Source organism: Xyrauchen texanus, chromosome 1 (assembly GCF_025860055.1).
Source record: "Xyrauchen texanus isolate HMW12.3.18 chromosome 1, RBS_HiC_50CHRs, whole genome shotgun sequence".
NCBI classification, from domain to species: Eukaryota; Metazoa; Chordata; class Actinopteri; order Cypriniformes; family Catostomidae; genus Xyrauchen; species Xyrauchen texanus.
In genome coordinates this window covers 6,734,650-6,756,950 of record NC_068276.1, presented here as the reverse complement: position 1 = coordinate 6,756,950, position 22,301 = coordinate 6,734,650, and the positions used below count along the sequence as shown (strand labels likewise).

The window sequence follows — 22,301 nt, the reverse complement described above, 5'->3', positions numbered from 1 at the left end:
AGTGATCATAAAAGGCCTAAACAGCAGGGATTAAGTAAAGAACAAGGTTCCCCACTACTACCTAGACACAAAGACACTAACTAACTTTACCCTAGTCTTCATGCAGTTACTGGTGGGGGGTATTTATGCACTAAATCCCGCTGGCACAGTAAAGGCAACCAGCAAGCTGGCGACCGTCCCATGCCACGGATGTGCTCCCGAGACAACAGCTCTACCCATGGTCACCACACAAAAATAACAAACAAATGACAATGAGCTCAACTTGTCCCAAAAGATGACAAATTGCTAAAGCCTACCAAGGGAACACAAATGACAAAACAGCAGCAATAATACAACCACAAAACCCCCACTGTTTAAACCAAAAGATCACTTACCTTTTAAATACCGCAGAGAACAAATTTTCAAAGACAAAGCCGCTGTGGTCAAAAATGACAAGAGTATGATAACACGAAGTTTGAGTCTGAATCAGGGAGAAGCACTTTGAAGACTATCAGAGAGATGTTTTTTAAATCCAATCAACCCTCAGCACAGGTGAATCCTGGCAGAACTAACGAGTGGAGCTCATCAAATCAGAATATACCAATCTGCAAAACTGAGCAAGAGAACAAAGACAAAACGTCTCTGGTTACATGTGTAACCCTTGTTCCCTGAAAAAAGCGGAACGAGATGCTGCGCTGCTAAGCGCTACAGGGAACAACTCTAGCTGTGAACCGAGCTGAAATAGTGTGTGTAACACGTCAATGAACATTGACTGGAATTTATAGCCTCGGCTGATGTAATCATTAGATGCACCTGTGGCCAGGCTATAAATGGATACGTCACCAGGTGTCGTCATATACTTCTTTTAGAGCAGTCCTGGGACGTCCCAGTGCGGCAAAGCAGCGCAGCATCTCGTTCCGCTTTTTTCAGGGAACAAGGGTTACATATGTAACCCGAGACGTTCCTTTACAAAAAGCTTCACTTTGATGCTGCGCTGCTAAGCGCTACGAGGAACGCAATACCCACGGCGCCAAGACTTGGGGCTGTCCGGACCCCTACGGTTGTGCAGTGTACTCACAAAAACACGAGAGGTCTCAGACATGAGCTTGAGATGTCGACTCAAGGGCATAAGAGCCCGGAGTAGCATAAACATCTAAACCATTCAATTTTGATGAATGTGTGCGGAGAGGACCAGCCTGCCGCATCACAAACTTGTTTAGGCATGGGCTGAGATGTCGACTCAAGGGCATAAGAGCCCGGAGTAGCAAAGCATCTAACCCATAAAGTTCGATGAATGTGTGCGAAGAGAACCCTATCGCAACACAAACTTGTCATAAAAACTGATGAATGTGAGCGGAGAGGACCAGCCTGCCGCATCACAAACTTGTTCAGGCATGAGCTGAGATGTCGACTCAAGGGCATAAGTGTCCGGAGTAGCAAAGCATCTAGCCCATAAAGTTCGATGAATGTGTGTGAAGAGAACCCTATCGCAACACAAACTAGTCATAAAACTGATGAATGTGAGTGGAGAGGACCAGCCTGCTGCATCACAAACTTGTCCAGACATGAGTTTGAGATGTCGACTCAAGGGCATAAGAGCCCGGAGTGGCAGAATATCCAAACTATAAAAATCTAATGAATGTGTGTGGAGAGGACAACCTGCCGCATCACAAACTTGCTGCAGAGGGAGACCTCTAGCCAATGTTTTAGAGGAGGAGAGCCCTCTGGTAGAGTGTGCCCAAAAACCTACTGGCGAAGCTTGACCGCGCGCCTCGTAGGCCCGGGTAATAATGATGATGCCTCTTTGAGGGCACCCCGCCCACCAAGCCGTGGCAAACCGCAGTGGCCACATAGAACCTGGCAATGGCGAGGCAAGTGCCCGTTGACAGTTCTTTCTACAGAAAATCCAGAACTGAAGCAAACTGGCAGTTAGCTGGTTCTGTAATAAGAACTTTAGTAGATGGAAACGCATGCAGGTGCATTTGTGCTATGAATGCGTTACTACGATCAGCCCCTCCATGGGGTTGCTGGGCGACTCGGGGAGAAATAGAGGAGACATTGCGCTATCAACAGAGGCGAAGAGGTCCTCTTCTGCCCTGTAAAATCTACCCAGATCAGTTCCAAGTGGAGGGAGCCCTAGCACTTGAAATGGTCTCGATAACCTCAAGAGAAAACCCTGTGAACCTCATTCGGTACCCTTAGGGGCCAGACATGAAAGGTTTCACAATTCGGGCCAAGGATGAGAAGGTCCTCCCTGTTCGGAATCGCCCAAGGCGAGCCGTCGAGGAGAGGAATTAACTCTGAGAAACATATCCTGTTCGGCCAGCGCAGCGCCATTAATAGGAGGCAAGACCCTTGCTGGTGAACATTGCCAAGACTCTCGGGAGGAGACATTGCGGTATTCATAGAGGCGAAGAGGTCCTCTTCTGCCCTAAGATCTCACCCAAACTTGTTCCAAGTGGAAAAAGCCCGGCATTTAAAAAGGTCTCGATAACCTCAGGAGAGAGCCCTGTGTCCCTCAGTTGGTACCCTTAGGGGCCAAACATGAAAGATTCCACAATTTGGGGCAGGGATGAAATATTGCCCTGTGCCTGAGATAGAAGATCCTTCCTGTTCGAATCGCCTAAGGCGAGCCGTCGAGGGAAGAGATTAGCTCCGAGAACCAAGCCCTGTTCGGCCAGCGTGGTGCTATCAGTAAGAGGCAAAAACCCTTGCTTGCGAACTCTGGGCAACTACTACCTTAGGGTGGAGTTCTTAACTCCCCCGTTGGTATTTTCTGTCTGGACCGTAAATCTGCTCCCATATATGGGCATCCAGGGACATAACTGACCTGAGTGACAGGAGCTTGCCCTGGGCCCTAAGGAGAACCCAACGTGTCAGAAATACAGCTGACAAGAACGTGGGTCTCCTTGATGATTTATGTAAGAGGCTACCGCTGTATTGTCCATGACATGGCAGCCTCAGGAGGAGGTATTTCAGGGCCAGAAATACAGCCATCAACCCGAGACAGTGACTGTGACAACCGAGCTGACGACCCTCCTATCCCCTTAAGCTGGACGACCACTTAAGGCCGCTACCCCGCCCATCAGGGAGGCGTCTGTCATTAGCAGCCTGCGACAACAAGACGCACCTAGAGTGGGACCCAAGGCAGAAAACCGGGGTTTGAACCACATAGAAAGGGAACGAAGCCTGAGGCGCATAACCCTATTTAGCCTAGGGGTTTTGGCCCTTGGAAGAAATCCCCTGGCTTTTGGCCACAACAAAAACGGTCTCATGAGCAGAAGGTCCAGAGGGATCACCGTGGACGCGTTCGCCCTGAGACCTGGAAATCGTTGATACTGATAACAGTGCAACCTTGACCTAGCCTGACTTTGCTCAGGGTGATCTGAATGGACTCAATCCTAGTGGGAGACAGTTGTGCCCGCATTGTGATTGAACTCCATACGATGCCCTGATAGACAGTGTTCTGAGTGGGAGAGAGGACTCTTTTCTTGGCGTTGAGCCTCAACCCCAGAGAAACAGATGAGCTAAGACGATGTCCCTGTGCTGAACTGCCAGTTCCTGGAACTGCGCTAGGATCAGCCAGTCGTCTACATAATTCAGAATGCAGATGCCCCGGAGTCGCAAGGAGCCAGCGCTACATCCTGCATTGTGAATGTGCGGGTAAAAAGGGCTAGGCTGAGTGAAAGAACCTGACCCTGGAAGACTTCGCCCCCGGAAGTGAACCTCAGGAACTTTCCACGTTGTGGCAGAACTTCTAAATGAAGTATAGAAATGCGTCATAAGATCAATGGTGACCAGCCAAACGAGTTGTAGGGCTTGAGACACGACCGTCTTGACAGGCATCATCTTGGACTTGAACACCCACGGGTAGTTCAAGCTTTAAGATCTAAGCCAGACGCCACCCCTCACCCTCCATGGGAAACGGGAAGTATTTAGTGTAATAACCTAACTCTCTCTCTGGAAGGGGAACACATACCATGGCCCCTTTAACCAGGAGATTGAGTTTTTTTGTTTTTACAAAAAAAGGAATCCGGTTTACGGTAGTGAGCACACGCCGTTGAAACACGGAAAAGTGGCGAGTGAATTAAATCCTTATAAGACCCACAGAAAATAATATATCCGGCAGAAGTTTCCACGCTGCCAGGATCTCTGAGATGGGTATTATATTTTAACACTTCCTGTTGAGGGGTTTTCGGGTGTTTCGCATCCTGAATAAAATGCAGTGAGGCGAGCACGACGCACTCTGCCTGTTAAAGCAAATTGCAGTGCTCGCACCCGCCCTGCTGCAACGCGAGAGCAGCGTGCTCTTACCCCCAAACAAACAGCAAAAACTGATGTGTGTTGTCTTCAGCTATAGAGTGAGAAGAGGGGAACACGCACCGTTTGCGGCTTTCAGTCATTCTCTCTTTTTTTTCTTTCTTTTTTAGAAATATATATATATAATATTTTCTAAACATTAGAGAAAAGAGAACAACGTTCACTGCACACTGCCTAACTGATTCTAACTTCTAACAGAGGAAAGAAAGTTTTGACAGGGTTTGTGAAACACACAGAAACAGAATCGCTCTGAAAAAAAGAGTTTCTGACGACACCTGGTGACGTATCCATTTATAGCCTGGCCACAGGTGCATCTAATGATTACATCAGCCGAGGCTATAAATTCCAGTCAATGTTCATATTCACATATTTACAGCTAGAGTTGTTCCCCGTAGCGCTTAGCAGCGCAGCATCAAAGTGAAGCTTTTTGTAAAGGGAACAAAACTTCAATCCAAAGAAGGGATTGTAGCATTTGCAATATAGGCTTTTTTTTAAGCAACATATAATAATTTAATTAAAAAAAACCTCCACTGGACTTGATTAAAGTTACACATGCATTGATGGATGCACAAAAACTTTCTGTAAATCTGACTGAATCCAGATGATCAAAGAAGGTTGTTTTCGGTAGATTGTCTTTTGGAGTTCTGTTCTGTGTAAATTAATTACAATTTGAATGTAAATGCGATCTTCACCTCATGTAAATTAGATTTCATGATGATTACGTTTGTAATAGTTCACAATGTCATGCTTCCAATCATTTTATAGTTCATGGCCATTATCACAGGTTAAACGCAATATGGGAATCCAGTGAACTTTGTGGAATAAAGCTGCACAGCGCTGTATGCTGTCAGTAGATAAAACTATTTTTACAAAAATATTCTCCGGCCACCATACTTCATCAGACAACTGCATTTTCAACCATTTTAATTACAAGCTTGAGGGAAACTTGGCGTGTAAGAAATATACATAATTCTGTTGGCAATGTAGAATTGCAGACAGATTAGAAATAAAATTATGACCATTCAAATGATTAGTGGGAAAATGGATTAAAACAAACATTTAGAATGTTAAGATACATTTCACATGACCACCCCTCAAATACTCCTTTTAATAATAAATTGAGATTGCATCTGAAATTGACAGGACACAAACACTGAAATGTAAATTTTATGTGTTCAATAAAACACACACTTTATTAAATTTGAACATTAGAATTACACACAAATTACACAGTAAAACATACTAAATCAAACTTTTGACATTTCTACAGTAAATACATTTATAATAAAGAGTGCAGTAACAGAATATATATAAAAATTCATAAATACTCAACAACTGCAATACCTGTGGAGAGAGACAGGGAGAAAAGAGGGTAGGGGGATAACAACACCAGTAAACACAGCCCAACCTAGGCGTCTTCGCGAAACTGGTCACACTCAGCTGAGTGCCAAGACTGAAAACCGTTCCAATCGCGAACCAAGCAAAGTCTTTAGCCATTACATTCCGGCGTGCAACAAGCTACTATAGTTTTATTTTCAGTCCTACTTTTCCAATGGCATAGCCAACATCTCTTAGAGGACTCTTCAAATGTAGGGACATAGGCTGTGTGGAGTGATGATGAAGGAGGGACCACAGGCTTTAGTGCTGGCAAAGGGAAACTTGCGTGAATATCGATACCTCCCAGCTGACGGGCCAGGTTTTCTCTTAAATCTATCTGGGTTAAGTTCAATGGTCTACACTCATCCCCTGGTGCCGCATAAATGTGTTGCCATTCTTTAAACTATATGAAACTATTGATGACGGCAATGTCTATGAAGTGGAAAAAAAGAGTCTTCCACCACTTCTGAGTTTTTTGTAGGACGTTGTATGATTTTATCATTTGGTCTGACTTCTCAACACCGCCCATGTTTTTGTTATAAATCTCTGATGACAGTGGGCTGGAGGGCTACTTCTTTTGTCCAGTCGCCATCATTTTTTACAAACCTAGTAATTTCCGTTGAGCCATTCGCATTCTGGAAATTGGAGAGGCTTGTAACTGCATGCAGGATGCGTGTCCTTCTGCTGAATTACAAGTATATTACCCTCAATCCTAGACCACCTCATATCCCCATGAGCTGTCTTGTGTACCCATCTTCTGATATCTTTGCATTCTGCAGGAAACAGTTTACGATTCACCCTGCATGTCCCACAGGCATTAGTTCCCATTTCTAACAACTTGACCATAAGAGCTGGGGATGTGTAAAAGTTAAAAATCATAGATTGTGGCCCTGGTCTTTTAAATGGCTGCAGTAACAATTCAACTACATTGGTGGCCAAGTCAGTGACACGGCCATCATGACTACCTGTGTAAACATTAAAGTCGAGAGTATACCCAGAGTCGGATGCTGCAATTACTCATCATTTAAAACCCCACAGAATAGGCTTGTCCTATATGTATTGTTTAAATCCTGACTGAGCTTTAGACTTTACCATATGTTCATCTAGAAGATTTTGGTTAGGCTGAAAGAGCTGCTGGCATTTTTGTTTGAGGTGGTCCATAAGATAACGCAACTTCCTAAGGCGATCCTGATTATCCTCTGTGGTAGGATCTACAACATGTAGAGCTGCTAAAAGAGCCTTGTAACGGTCACACGACATAAATCCCCTCGCCCATGAGCCCTGAAGTGACTTGGTTCCCCAATGCCAATGGGAATCAGGGAGAATTGAAAACCCCATGTAAATTCCACTTTTAATTAACAGGGTGCACCACTTCAGCTTGGAGGGACTGACTGTGTGATATTCATGTTGATGGTAAGTGGTCATATAATTGCTATACCACTGTCTCTGTGTGTGATAAACACTTAGATTTTTCAGCAGTGAGTTTTTACCAATTTCTGGTTATTTGTTCAGCAAAAAGGGTTGAAAACAATTAACATTTTATGCTTAAGATTTTCAATTGCCATCTTTTATCAGTCTGACATGCCTGTAATCAGGAGGTGGTGGTGCCATCAGTTACTACAGGCATTTCCTCTGGCAAGGTATGATACTGATAACTATACTTTGTGTACATTCCCAGTATGAAGGTCATATGTAATAAATAAAAAATAATGCACACTGGAAAATGTTCCAATTTTGCTGTTTTGTCACTTTTTTTCAAAGCCAACAGTCAGTCACCAAGCAAATGATCCAAATGGATCTAAACATCATGGAGGTCACCCCATCTGTGCCAGACATCATGGAGTTCACACCATCTACGAGAATCCATGTATGTACAGGGAATATTTATGTATTGTTTGTTTATGTAATAACCTTTCCTGTTTCATAAAAGTGTTTAAGCAGCACTTGACTAATGACATTATTATTATTGAAATGTCTTTTTGCACAAAGGACTCCGCGGTGATTAAACGGATTCTGCTCGCCTGTGACTGTGTGGAGGAGAACCGAACCCACTTTGCTGGGAAAGTTCAATTACCACAGGTCATAAGGATGAACGAGGATGATGCCTTGTTGGCCATAACAATGCGGGACCTGTTTATTGACACTATTTTCTATGAAGGTGAAATGGAACAGGACAAAATCCAAGCTCCCTTCCTTTTCACGTTTGAGAGAATTGAGGACATGGAGTTTTTCATGCAGGAAAAATATGACAAAAGAAATTTGTATTGAATTTGTATGTCTTGCCTGCACAACCCTCACCTTCAACAAGCTAACTGATGGGGTAGATCTGGGTATATATTGTTTTGTAAACTTTGTTTTGTATTGTCTTGTAGGTTTAGGGTTTGTAAAATGTCTTGTATTTTCAACCAATTAAAAAAAAAATATTGAAACTTAATATACTATAATTCAGTTTTGTATCTTACCTTATTATACATTTTGTTCCTAGATTGAAGATTGATTTTCATGTTAGCTGAACATTTTGCTAATAAAAGTTAATAGAAATAAAATAAATACAGCAAAACTTGAGGGCAGTGAAGTATGTGACTAATCAATTGTAAATTAAGTAACACTTCCAGTCTACTAATAAATGTTCCTGGAATGGTTGCCTAGTCTCAGAGCACACTTGTCCTCTTGATTTTTTTCTTTAGTGTGACATGTGGCTGGTTTGAGACTACTGGACAGGTTACTTATTACCATTTGATAAAGACAGTGATATGATTAAGATGTGTACTGAGTCCATCCAAAATTATATTCCATGTAAATTATATTCACAACTACACTGTTGTACATGCATTACTTTTCTTTTTGAGGTGGAGATCCTAAGTGTACATATAAAAGGAATAATCGAGATAAGACAAGCAAATAGGTGATAATTTTATATTTGTATCACACCTGCAAGGGCAACTCAGTTCCCACTTTAAAAGCAAATAGCATATTAGCAGCATAATTTACTACATTAATTAAATTGAGGTAAATTCAAAAATAGCCTTAATACGATGGGGAAGAAAAAAAAGCAGGGGTGCACAGATAGTCTAGTCATGCCGTTTGTCATAGAAACGATGCCGAAAAATCATGAAATCATGAAAAATGTTCAAGAAAGGTCAGGCAATATCAGCTATGCCAGCATCTCCAGTTCCATGCAAGTCTTATGGTTACTTTGACCTAATCTATGCGCATTAAAAATAAAAAAATATTCCTCATTAGGTTAAGTTCGATCTGACGAAGGTCTTGCATTAACGTTAACAGCAATTAGGTGGCGAAACGAGTGGCGCTTCACTAGATCCATAGAGGTGGAGCTAGACTAGGTCAATAGAGGAGGAGCTTAAATGCAGCGAGCACCACTTGGGAGTATCTGGCATTTCCCTTTCAAAAAGCTACACTTATGATGCTGCGCTGAGTTAGCGCTTTGGGAACAACTTTAGGTGTGACCAGCTGTGAATATGTGTGCAACACGTCAATGCACATTGACTGGAATTTATAGCCTCTGCCGGTGACATCATTGGATGCACCTGTAGCAGGGCTATAAATATATGCGTCACAGGTGCATCGTCAGATCTTTTGTCTTCAGATCACTCTGTGTGTGAGTGTACTTCATGAGCCTATCAGAAACTTTCTACTTTCCTCTGCTAGGAGTTATATTTTTTTAGGCAGTGCGCAGATACCTTTCTCTTCTTTCTCAAAAAAAAAAAGAAAGAAAAAATGACTGAAAGAAAGAGCAAACAGTGTGTGATCCCTTGTCTACACTCTCTGGCTGAGAGTGACACACATCAGTTTTGCTTTGTATGTTTGGGGGAAGAGCATGCTGCTCTCGCGTTGGGGCGGGGCGGGTGCGAGCATTGCGATCTGCTCTCTGTCAAAATGCTTCGCACTCGTCTCGCTTACTTCTGAGAGTCGGCACCCACACTTCAATCGTGGGGCTCTCGTATGGATCTGGCTGAGGAGTGAGAGACGGGTCCGTTCCTATCGCTTGCTCTCTGCCCAGACCCAGCTGGCCCTTCCTGTGATCCTGAAGCGTGCTCTGGCGCCTCTTCGTTTCATGAGGGGGACCTTGAATCTCTTGAGTCTGCGGACTTTGGGTTACCCACCTCCGAGCATTCTGGGCATGATAATAAATAATCGGAGGAATTACTCGAGGTGATTACTCGTGCGGTGGCCAGGCTTCAATTAGACTGGCCACGCGAACATGAGACCCCCAAACGCTCCAAGTTGGAGGACAGATTTCGGTCTGGTGGCCAGGGAACGCCTCATTAGTCCCTTCCCTTCTTTGATGACCTCCATGACAAGCTCTCTCTTTCACGGAGGAAACCTTATACTTCCCGTGTCTACGGGTGGGTGCTGAGACACGGGGGTATTCGGTGATGCCGCCGGTTGAAGAGACAATTGCGGGTTGTCTCTCGCCGGGTTCGGTATCATTGTTAAAAAGACCCTCTCTCCCCACAAAGCCGTGCAGGACTACCTTCATGCTAGTAGGGAAGGCTTATCAGGCAGAGGGTCAGGCTGGTGCTGCCCTGCACACTATGGCAGTGTTACAGGCATACCAGGCTGATCTGCTGAAGGACCTGAGTGCGGGTACCACGCTCAATGAGGAGGCTTTCTCTGAGCTATGTTGAGCCACAGATCTATCTCTCCGTGTGACCAAGCAGATGGCCCGTGCCATTGGCTATGTCTGCTATAGTCAGCACGGAGAATAAGGTTCTTTGGAATAAGGCTGCAACATAACAAAATGTGGAAAAAGTGAAGCGCTGTGAATACTTTCCGGATGCACTGTACTTGGACACAGAATGTCACAAGCAGTTCTTCAATTTATTAAAAGCAAGCATGGGGTTTAATGGTACATTTTGTTATCAAGACAGTGCCGAAAAAATACAAAGCAGATAAGCAAGCATCAAGGTCACATTGTTCCATCTGAGGCCTATTTCTGACAACTTTGAATTGCTATTGTGTATATAATGAGTTTAAATAAACTTGCTTTACATTACATTAATCTGCATTTTGATTTCTTTGGGGAAGCTTTATGGAGTGGATTACATACTTAGCCAGATTTAGAGAACACAGACCAGTTGCTTGAGGATTTGAATGTGGAACAGCAGGAGGATGAAGGATTTGAAGAGGACCTCACTGATGACCCTATTATGTCTTTACTCCTTGAAGACTTCACAACCACTGATGAATTCTTGATATTGCATCTTAAAAAAAAAGACAATCAGTTTAGCGCATATCTACTTAGAAAACCATTAAAACAGCACTGACAAACGCAAAATAGTTATTTCAGTGTGAATGTCCTGTATAGATAAACCCATTATGTCATTTCCAGTGACGCATCTGTCTCTGCTTACATGCAACAGGATCGTCTGTGCAACCGCATCCAATCAGAGTACTCCATGTCCAATTTGCTGAGCCAATGGCGCTCCCCGATTTATTTGGCATAAAAGCATATGAAATTTAAAAAGCGTTCATACATTGGAAATTGCATAAAATGGATGCATACTTTTGTCTTTGAAATATCATTATCAAACCACCCATAAATAAAACTGGGTGACGAGTGATTTACTTTCACTACCAGCCTTTTTTTAACAGTTCTCATAAATAGAGAAATGCCAGAACTAACTGAGCTCCTGTTACACAGGTACACTGAAGCAAACTTAAACAATTCAGTATGGTATGATAATCTATGCAAAATTTAAACATATAAAAAATGCAAAAGCATGAAAATTGTTTCAGGACAAAAAAAAAAAAAAGTCATTATCAACACTTGTATCTAATAAACAACTGACGGAGTATCAATCCGGCGTTTGCTCTATTACTCTGCTGCACACTATTGAAATTCCAGCATATCAATTCACACGCAAGCCGAAAAACGTCCCGTCCCTGGGTGGGCTCGAACCATCAACCTTTCGGTTAACAGCCGAACGCGCTAACCGATTGCGCCACAGAGACTGTCCTGATTTGTGACCTTTCACCCAGACAGCTTCGCAACAGAAACTAAAACAAGAACCCTAAATAATTACGTTAATAAATGTCTGGCTTGAATTTACTTGTTTGGGTTATTTGTAGTTGTTTTGGTCACTTATCTTTATATTTATTTGCTTTGTTCAACCGTTTTGTATACGGTCACTAGATGGCAGTACAGATTTCTAATAGACACCCCACTGTTTCTCATACACATCGTATTCTGAAATACATAACATTTGATCATGCATTTGTTTTCATATCTCGTATCACTTAGTTGTGACACTTAATTTGGAGTCCAGGCAGAGTCGTCGGTGATTCGTCAATAGTGAACAGTTTTGAAATTCCTCGTGTAATTAGAAAACACTACGACTTCCATGTCAAGAGAGAGAGTTGTGTAATATGTCTGCATTTCTTTACATATTTACATTTTGTATAGATTATCATACCACATTGTTGTCTTGTTTAATCCTGCTCTTAGTGTACAGGATCTCAGTCAGTGAACACACACGAGAATAAATGATAGTGCTGGTTTGTTAATTCCTACATCATTCTTGCCTTGAAATCCAAAAATTGTCCCGTCCCTGGGTGGGCTCGAACCACCAACCTTTCGGTTAACAGCCGAACGCGCTAACCGATTGCGCCACAGAGACTGTTCTGCAGTACTCGGAACAGCAAAAAAAAAAATCCCGCCCTGCGCCATTCATGGAGTTGAGAACTGTGACCTTTCACCCAGACAGGTGCTTCACAACAGAAACTAATACAAGAACCCTAAATTATAACGTTAATAAATTATTGACTTGTATTTACTTGTTTACTTTGTTTATTTAGTTGCTTTGTTCAACTGTTTTGTATACGGCCACTAGATGGCAGTACAGACTTCTAATAGACACCCCACCGTTTTCCAGGACGATTGGCCATGTGAATTAAAGTCGCCAAATTTCATCCAAAATTGATAGTCTGTAAAAAGATGGCTGCTTGTGAAATAGGTATATTACCAAAATACGTATATTATTAACCAGATTTATTGAGGAAATTGCATAAAGTCTATAGATATGATATAAAGATCAAGGTTCCCCACTATAAACACAAAGACACAAACTAGCCTAGTCTTCATGCAGTTACTAGCAAAACAGCAGCAATAATACAGCCACACATTCCCAACTGTTTAAAACAAAAGATCACTTACTTTTTAAACACCACAGAGAACAAATGTCCAGCAAAAAATCTAAATGAAGACAAAGCCGCTGCGGTCAAAAGTGACAAATGAGTATGATAAAACAAAGTCTGAATAAGGGAGAGGCACTTTGAAGACTGTCAGTGAGACGATTTTTGAATCCAATCAACGCTCAAATCATAAACTCATATTATACCAATCTGCAAAACTGAGCAAGAGAACAAAGACAAAACAAAGCTTCAATCCAAAGAAGGGATTGTAGAATTTGCAATATAGGCTTTTTTTATTAAGCAAAATAATGTAAAAAAAAATAAATAAAAAAAAATCGTCCATCACACTTCATTAAAGTTACACATGCATTGATGGATGCACAAACACTTTCTGTATATCTGACTGAATCCAGACGTTCAAAGAAGGTTGTTTTCGGAAGACTGTCTTTGGAGTTCTGTTCTGTGTAAATTAATTACAATTTGAATGTAAATGCGATCTTCACCTCATGTAAATTAGATTTCATGATGATTACATTTGTAATAGTTCACAATGCCACGCTTCCAATCATTTTATAGTTCATGGCCATTATCACAGGTTAAACGCAATATGGGAATCCAGTGAACTTTGTGGAATAAAGCTGCACAGCGCTGTATGCTGTCAGTAGATAAAACATTTATTCACAATTAATCTCATAATTTTTCAGAGTTAATAACAAGTAATCTCAGATTTTAAAATTAGGAAAATGTGAATTTATATATTCTTCTTTCCAGTAATAATTTTATTTATTTGTTATTTGGAAAGAACAACACAAACGAAAAAAAAAAACAATACAGTGTTTAACAAAAATATTTTATTAACAGTTTCCAAACTCCACAGTATAAAGACAGAAATTCACTAAAATAGCTCCAATTCGAGTAGCATTAAACATTTCCCAAAGTCTAAGTGGGATGTTGACTTATTGAAAGAACAAGTATTCATTGCGATGTGCATTAAACCCTCATTTAATATAATCTAGTCTTTTCACTAGATATGGAAAGCACATGATTCATGTCAGGGCATGAAGCACTGCATTGAACTCCACATGAAAAGCGCATTTTGTGGCACTTCCAATATAAAGATAATTCATCCGAACTGTCCAGTGATCATTAGCTGACCCTTCAAAAACTCTGCGGCAATGGATACAAAGTTTAAATTATATTAAATATAAGCGGAGCGTCAATGGGGAGAAAAACTAGCTGCACAGTGGGCTTGTAAGAATTGACATGCTTGTGGTAAAATGCTGACACAGGAGACACGGGAGAACTTCAGTGAAGTCCCGCAAAATCCCTTCAGCAATTTAATACGAGGTTCTTTATTCACCACTTGATTAGCATGGACTCGCTGTTGTGTGTTTGAGTCTAATGTCCCCACTAAACACAGCATAAAGGCCCCACACTCTAACAGTGTTTACAACTCACACAGAACTGAATAAAATCTGCTTTGGGTGTCTGTTGGCTTCGATATATATATATGTATATATATATATATATATATATATATATATATATATATATATATATATATATATATATATATATATATTTTTAAGAGAAGAATATCAAGGCTCAATAGCACATATGTTTTGTGTGTTTGTAAGTGAACAGTTCAGTATTTTTGTTTTTAATCATTTAGAAGTTGATTGATTAATATTATTTTTTTCAGTTTTTTAGTGTACCCGTGTAACAGGATCTCAGTCAGTGAACACACACGAGAATAAATGATAGTGCTGGTTTGTTAATTCCTACATCATTCTTGCCTTGAAATCCAAAAACTAGACCCGTCCCTGGGTGGGCTCGAACCACCAACCTTTCGGTTAACAGCCGAACGCGCTAACCGATTGCGCCACAGAGACTCCGCTGCATTAACCGAAACAGCAAAAAAAAAAAAAACCCGCCTTGTGCCAATCATGCAGTTGAGAACTGTGACCTTTCACCCAGACAGGTGCTTCACAACAGAAACTAATACAAGAACCCTAAATTATAACGTTAATAAATCATTGGCTTGTATTTACTTGTTTGGGTTATTTGTATTTGTTTTGGTCACTTATTTTAGTTGCTGAATTAAACCGTTTGTATACGGCCACTAGATGGCAGTACAGACTTTTAATAGACACCCCACCGTTTTCCAGGCCGATTGGCCATGTGAAATACAGAATGTCGCCAAATTTCATCCAAACTTGATGTCATGTATCGTTATAGGCTATGACATCTAGTATTAACATAATTGAACAGTTCGCTGATAATGATCGATAGTAATACTCAGAGCTCTGACACAACACTGGTTAATGCAATTATAAACTACATTTAACTAGATATTCCAGCCCGGCTAGCTCAGTCGGTAGAGCATGAGACTCTTAATCTCAGGGTCGTGGGTTCGAGCCCCACGTTGGGCGAAGTATCTTTTAAGGCACAATAAACATTACACGAAGGCAATTTACATTATACTGCAAGAAACGGTGATTCTAAACCTAAATATAAGAAATTATATATTTGAATATAATTTAATCTAAAACATGAACAGTTCAATGATGGTTTAATATCACGTTTAATAACACACGTTAATTAAAGTTCTTGTTTGTGATTGAATGCTCGCTTTGTGGGTTTTGTTGTTTAAATGCATTTTGTTGTTTAAACGTGAGGTAGTTTAAATGTATACAGAATTAGCGGGATTACAGAATACCAGGTGTCTAGATGTGTGTTATTTAATGTGTAAATGTGTAGAAAAGTTCTGTAAAATAAAGAAAGTATACATACACATATAAATATTACAATTAAAAGCAATTCAATCTTTAGTAAAACTATATGAAAGCATTAACACTAATCTACATACAAATATGGTAACGCACGTGACTCTAGCATGAATCAGGCTGTTACACGCGAGTTCTACTGCGAAAGAGTAAAGTCTGAGAGCGCACGCGCGATATCGCATATCGGTATCGCTATTTAAAATTGATTAAATACGGCATGATACTGACATTAAAGAACAAATGAACAGTGAACTATGGACGACAAATACATGATAGTTAACATTACTGCAATGTAAACATGCTGGATGCCATATTAGTGCTATTATAATCTTTAAAGATAAAATAATAATACAAAAAACAATTATTAAAATGTACTTACAAATAGATGCAAGCAACTCAAATCGAAAAATCTAACTGAATATGAATACTTATACAAAATTACTATATACAAAACACTGTCACTCCGCTCCCATCATCGTCTGCATCTTCCGAACTCCACCAGTGTGCTGCATCCACCTGGATGATGATTTGGCCTGTACACCAGAGTTACTCCCCAACTCTTTCTGAAAAGTGTTCTGGGATTTTTAATGACCACAAAGAGTCCAAAGTTACTATTGAGAGACAAATTTCAGTAAAAATAGCTGGATTGGTCTTTTTTCCTCAGTAAGTCCAATAGTAGGGGTGGTTGCAATTCCTTTCCACAAGAACCTCTCCTTTAAAATAGGAAAATCAATCATAGATATTTAAGGCCGGTATTTACTCCTTTCAGGCTTGCTATATGGGGAACATGATTGGTTGTATTTGTGCCACGACAGCATATTGTGGTGGTGGGGGTGTGTTTGAGTGCCGGTTTGTGAATGGAGAGCGAGGTTGGGAGACAAGAGCAGTAAGGATTATCACCTGTGGGAAATTATCTCTGACAGCTGTTTTGTGTTACAGTGAGAGCTGGAGGAAGATAAAGGAGCAAGCAGAGCCGCAGTGGAGGAGAGAGAGGAGCTAGAGTCCCGAGACAATGCTGTCTCTGTTAAAGACAACATTTACTTTGATTATTGAGCAACAGAGTGTTTTGGTTTTGAGTGTGTGTACTGGAAAGCGACCTGTAATAAACAAAACTAAAGAGTGTGAGCTTGTTCCCTCTTCCTCATTTTCCCTTGAGACTGACCTGAGACCTTTCACATTGGTGCTAAAACCTGGGAAAGAGGAAGGAATCATTACCATGTAGTCCTCACCGTTGGCCGAAGTGATAAGGACCCTCGCCGGCATCCACCAAACACAGCACCAGGCCCTCCTGGAGCTCCTTCGGGCCCAGGTGGAGGACCAGCATGTGTTGCAGAGCTTTGTGCGCAAGGGGGAAATGTCAACCACGATGCCAGCAACAGCTTCGGCCATCCCTCCATGTCACGCTTGTCAAGATGGGCCCACAAAATGACACGGAGGCCTTTATCGAGCTGTTCAAGTGGACAACCGAATCTAGAAGATGGCCCAACAACCAGTCTCTTGCCGTTGTTGACCGGGGAAGCCCAACTCTGTGACTCCTGCCGGTGGTGGTTGCTGGCAGCAGAATACGACACCATGGCAGTTGTTGATCTGGTTGTGCTGGAGCAGTTTATCACCCGGCTACAGAAACCTCCCCGTGTCAATGGATGCAGCAGTCCAGCTGGCTGAGGACCCCTTGACGGCGGTTCAGAGGGGCAGCGAGCCCTCTCTCTTCTCTCTCTCTTCTTCTTCTCCCCCTCCCCTTCCCCTTCCTCTTGTCCTCATCCTGTTCCGACTCCCGGAAACGGGAAGGTGTGCCTCCTAAACCAGTTCCTCGGGCCCAGGGATCTTTCAACCCACTGGTTTCCCCTATCTCTCCGCACTCTTTCCCAGGTTGGTCAATCCACTACCGCAGGTGTGGGCGTGAAGCCTGGGCCAGTCTGCTGGTGCTGCAGGGAACCTGGCCACTTCCAGGACTGATGCCTTGTGATGGAGCTGAGGACATTGGTCCAGAACCCCAAAGCACCACAGCCCGCCCTCGATCGAGCAGGAGCATGTGAGTGCCTGTGAGTATTAAGTGGGTACATACCAAGCCTTGGTGGATTCAGGTTGTAATCAAACCTCCATTCACCAAAGCTTGGTTCAATCCAAGGCTTTGGGTACACGCTGAAGGGTGAAGGTGAGTTGTGTCAACAGGGATGTACTTGAGTCATCCTAATAAATGGAATCATTTAACTATTTGTCCAATTTGACAAAAATATTGACTCCTAAGTAACTGAATCATCTCCATCAGAACTTTGAGATTGGCCCAAAGCAGACAAAAGAGACCACACCTGTAGCCCAAACATAAACAGCTTAATGTTCCCAATGGATGTGTTAGGTGCCTCCATTATTTCAGTGATGCATTGCATGGCTAGTTGATGGGGCTGACTGTACAACTTTTTGAGTGGTGTTGGTGTTTGAGTGTCTGAAGTTGCTTTATGAGTCTTCCACAAGCAGTGTTTCCTCTTGTTTCAGGTGGTCAGTGATGATCTGAAACTTGAATTGCTCTATAGCACCATCGGGCATATGTTCTCAAGAGCAGGCCTCAATCTGGTGAATTCTCTGGGGTCAGGATGGGCATGTTGGGAACAGGACCTCTGTTTATTTCTCCTATACTCTGCCTGGGCTGGCTGCATCCACGCATGGAATGGGGTCCCACACTCTAGATGATGAAGTGGCAGGAAGTACTGGGGAGAGAAGATAACTGAGATGAGGTATGTCTCTGTAGAGTGCTGGAGGTGGTACTCCCTTATTAGGTGAGTAGGAAATGTTCATGTACATGAGATCCTCTATTAACTCAGGGAGCTGGCTGGCTTGTTGTTGCAAGTCGGCTTTTTCCAGCTTTATTTTCTGCAGCATGGCTGTAAGTTCTGGAGGGTGCTTCAGTTGACGTTGCAACTCCATGTTCTCCTCTCACAGCATGATAGATGATTGTAATCCTGGCTGAGAGGTGGAGTGGATCTAGTATGTCCACCGGTGATTGCGACTCATATTCTGCTCTGCTTTGGCTGGTGACAGGGGGTAACTGCTGTCAATGAGACAATGCACAACTGAGCTTGTCTTTGAAGGACGTTGTACAATTCTGTATTCACGTTGATTGCTGATTTGGATTCACTGACACTTTGTCCTTGCCTGACGAGCGAAATAAGTGATCAGAACCAGCAATAAAAGTTAATACAGGATTTTACAACGTTCTTGGAATTTCCAGAATTCTGGAAGGCGGGGAGAAGACACCATCTGTTAGAAGGTGATGTAATAGGTGTGATTTGCTTAGAGTTTAAAGGTGGAAATAGCCAGAAGCCTCTAGAACAGGGGTAGGGAATCTTTTTTTCCCCATTAAGGGTCATTTGAATGGACCCACAGAGTGGAGATACTGTATTCTTATAAATATCTTTGTTTGTGTTCTCCAGAAGAAAGTCATACATATCTGAAATGGCATGAAGATGACTAAATGATTATAGGGTTTCTATTTTGGGGTGAACTATTCCGTTAAGTGTTAGTGATGAGAGAATTGTCATTCTTCGACAAACCATTCTTTTAAAGTATAACTTTGTTGCGTGTTGCGTTTATGTTCTGGGCACACCAGCTTGCCTGTAGATAGTATTCCTTATCAATAATGTGCAAACTAATGGTGTATTATTTAGGGATGTCCTGATACTGATATTGGTATCGGAATCGGGTCCCATACTTGTACTCACGCTCGTAAAAGTACTCCGATACCAAAAAACTATGTACGAATGTCTTCTTGTAGATATTTAGTGCACAACTTAAAATCATGTCATGTAATCAGGGGTGGATTTAGTGATTTGGGGACCTAGGCAAAGTGCAGGAATGGAGCCCTCTTTAATGACATACATTTACTTAGATTTTCTCTTATAGGTGCTGTAAGCCTTTATTATTTATTCATTCATTCATTTATTTAGTGTTGAAAGAATATGCAGAAGATACAAAAAAGCTTGGTATCTTAATCCAGTAGAACTATGCGAGTGTAACCGGCAGAGTAGACACTGTCTGGGTGAAGTTTGTCCCTCTGCAGCTACGATAGCCCCCTGACGTCACTGTGCTCAGCTAGCCGCTGAGTGGCTAACAATTCATTTGCAGCTAGGCCAGTTTCTATAAAACCGTTTTTACAACGGGCTAAGAGAGATTCCCTGGTGTCCAGATAAAGTCTATAATCTTGTACTGTTTCGATACGTGGTTCCGTTGTGCAACCAAGGTATGTGTAAATGTTTGTATGATGTAGCAAGCTGAGCATTTAGCATTGTTTATCTAATACTAGGCTATTGGAAAATAGGTGTCCGATCGATTACCAGACGCTTCCGGGTAGTCGTGCTGTGTACTACCGAAGGTATTTTTGTGCATTTTATTTTGAGTCATGATGTGGGTATCATTGATGGAACATGATATGCATTTTAATGAGCACATTTGCACATAGGTCTTGGGCAAGGCACCCGCCGGGTAGCTGTATCGCGATTACGACGCAACATCTAAAAGGTAAATGTTTATTGTGTTACAAATACAATGTATACAAATACAAATACAGAACCAGTGTGTTCGGACCAATAGCCTTGAACACATGTAAAATGAGTCTGATTGTGTGTCCTGACGTAGTGTATGACTGTGTTAATTGTTAACTCTTAATAGAAATGTATTTAACGAATATGCTGTGTGTAACAACTGTTATGTAGGATTGTGAAGACCGGCGCAAGGGCTGTTTCTCCACTGTGTCATTTTATGTCACATTGAGGTAAAGAAATAGACTGTTTGTTATGAAATGTTTGTTATCCTATGTGATTTATCTGTGCATGTGTATATCAAGCACTCATTTGAATGATTTTGTGTCTGTGGGCAGATTGCTCCTGCTGCTTTGCCTTGCCTCTTGTTAAGTGTAAATACTCTTAAACTATCAATATCAATAGTTTTGCCTTTCTTTTATATTTTCTTTTGTTTGGTTATGTTGCCATGGCCTTCGCCTAGAGCCTCGTCTGACTGAAGTGGTATTGGCTGTTCCAGTATTTTACATAGTCCTGTTAAGATTTTGTCCAGCTGTATCTTCTATCCACCCTGCTCGAGATAACAACTTTTTCGTCCCTGTCTCTCTCCTCTAGAGTACTAGGGTAGCTGCTCACAGGAGAGGTTCCTGGGTCCGTCTTCGCGCACTGCACCGCGTATTGTAGTGGTAAAACCGCACCTCACAGTATTGATTGAATCACTTGCTTGTAGTGGCGGTGCCTATGTGTGTGTGTGTGTGCTGGGTGTATATGTATTTGATTTGTAGGCACCAGAGTTCAGAGCACGGTTGGTGAACTTCACGTTTATCCCGGACCGGTAGCCTACCTTGACAGTGAGTCAGTATTGCCTTGTTGTGTATTGTCAATTATATTGTCTCTGGTAGCAGCCAATACCAGTCTTGGTCTTTTCCTTTAGGCCAAGCCTTTTTGTTTGCACCTATCGTGCCGCTATCATGACTGTGTGGCTCTTTTAATTATATATTTGATTAATAAAGTATTGTTATTTTTTAAGCGGTTGAAGATGGATGGATGGATGGATGGATGGATGGATGTTATTTTTTGGAAGCACGTCTCTGTCTAGTCTATCTTGGGTGTATTTCTATGAACCTGCTTGCCTTAGATTAGGTATTTAGCAGGAAAGTATATCTTGGTGTGAGAGGCACCAGGTGGCGTAGTCAAGAACCTTTAAGCCTCGATTTGGTCAAAGTTGCAGAAGGTCACACATGGGTGCTTACTTTGGTGTTGCCACCCCTCATAGTCCTCATGCCAAGCCATACATATTTTTAGATCCACCACTGATTAAAGCTAGCCTTTTAATCTAGCACAGTCTTCGTCTGTGAACAAATTTGTTTCTCATTCCATATGTTCCAGAAAACCACTTTTGTGAACGAAATGCATATCTTTTCACAGAAAGATCATTTCGTCCATGAAATACATTGTGACATGCTGAGATCTTTTCTGTTATCCACGAAATGACAGGTACATTCACCCTTATGTCCACGAAATGGAACCATGGTTCCATGAAAATGAAATCAGGTTTTGGTTTAGAATTTTGTGCATGAAACGGAATTCTGATTTTACAAATCCTTTGACGAAATGCAACTGGCTTTGTCTTTCTTTGTATGAAATGCAGCACAGTGTGACTACATTTTGTCATATACTGAATTTCGTCTCATATATATATATTGGGTTCTCGCCTCAGTTTGACACTCACTGTAGTTTTGCATGTTGAGCGCTCTTATTGTTCTATGTAAATTACTTCCTCATGGACGCATTAACACGGACCTAATGTTATGCATAACCAAACTGTCAATGTTGTAAATATAAAGCCTTTTTTTCTCACCGAGACACGCACAAATGCGTCACAGCGGAAAACTGAGCGCGTCTTGCACACACACACACACACACACACACACACACACACACACACACACACACACATGTTGTGTTTCCATGTTTTATGGGGACTTTCCATAGACATAATGGTTTTTATACTGTACAAACTTTATATTCTATCCCCTAAACCTAACCCTACCCCTAAACCTAACCCTCACAGAAAACTTTCGGCATTTTTACATTTTCAAAAAACATAATTTAGTATGATTTATAAGCTGTTTTCCTCATGGGGACCGACAAAATGTCCCCACAAGGTCAA

General features: G+C 41.7%; 4 non-coding genes across 4 annotated transcripts; 1 reads left to right on the top strand and 3 right to left on the bottom strand.

The window, feature by feature from the left end:
* Window positions 1-11,578: 11,578 nt before the first annotated feature.
* Window positions 11,579-11,652, bottom strand: trnan-guu (transfer RNA asparagine (anticodon GUU)). Its single transcript has one exon. It is a non-coding gene; the product is annotated as a tRNA-Asn (tRNA).
* A 591-nt stretch (window positions 11,653-12,243) lies between these two features.
* Window positions 12,244-12,317, bottom strand: trnan-guu (transfer RNA asparagine (anticodon GUU)). The gene has a single exon. It is a non-coding gene; the product is annotated as a tRNA-Asn (tRNA).
* A 2,332-nt stretch (window positions 12,318-14,649) lies between these two features.
* Window positions 14,650-14,723, bottom strand: trnan-guu (transfer RNA asparagine (anticodon GUU)). The gene has a single exon. It is a non-coding gene; the product is annotated as a tRNA-Asn (tRNA).
* A 467-nt stretch (window positions 14,724-15,190) lies between these two features.
* trnak-cuu (transfer RNA lysine (anticodon CUU)) lies at window positions 15,191-15,263 on the top strand. The gene has a single exon. It is a non-coding gene; the product is annotated as a tRNA-Lys (tRNA).
* Window positions 15,264-22,301: the final 7,038 nt, after the last annotated feature.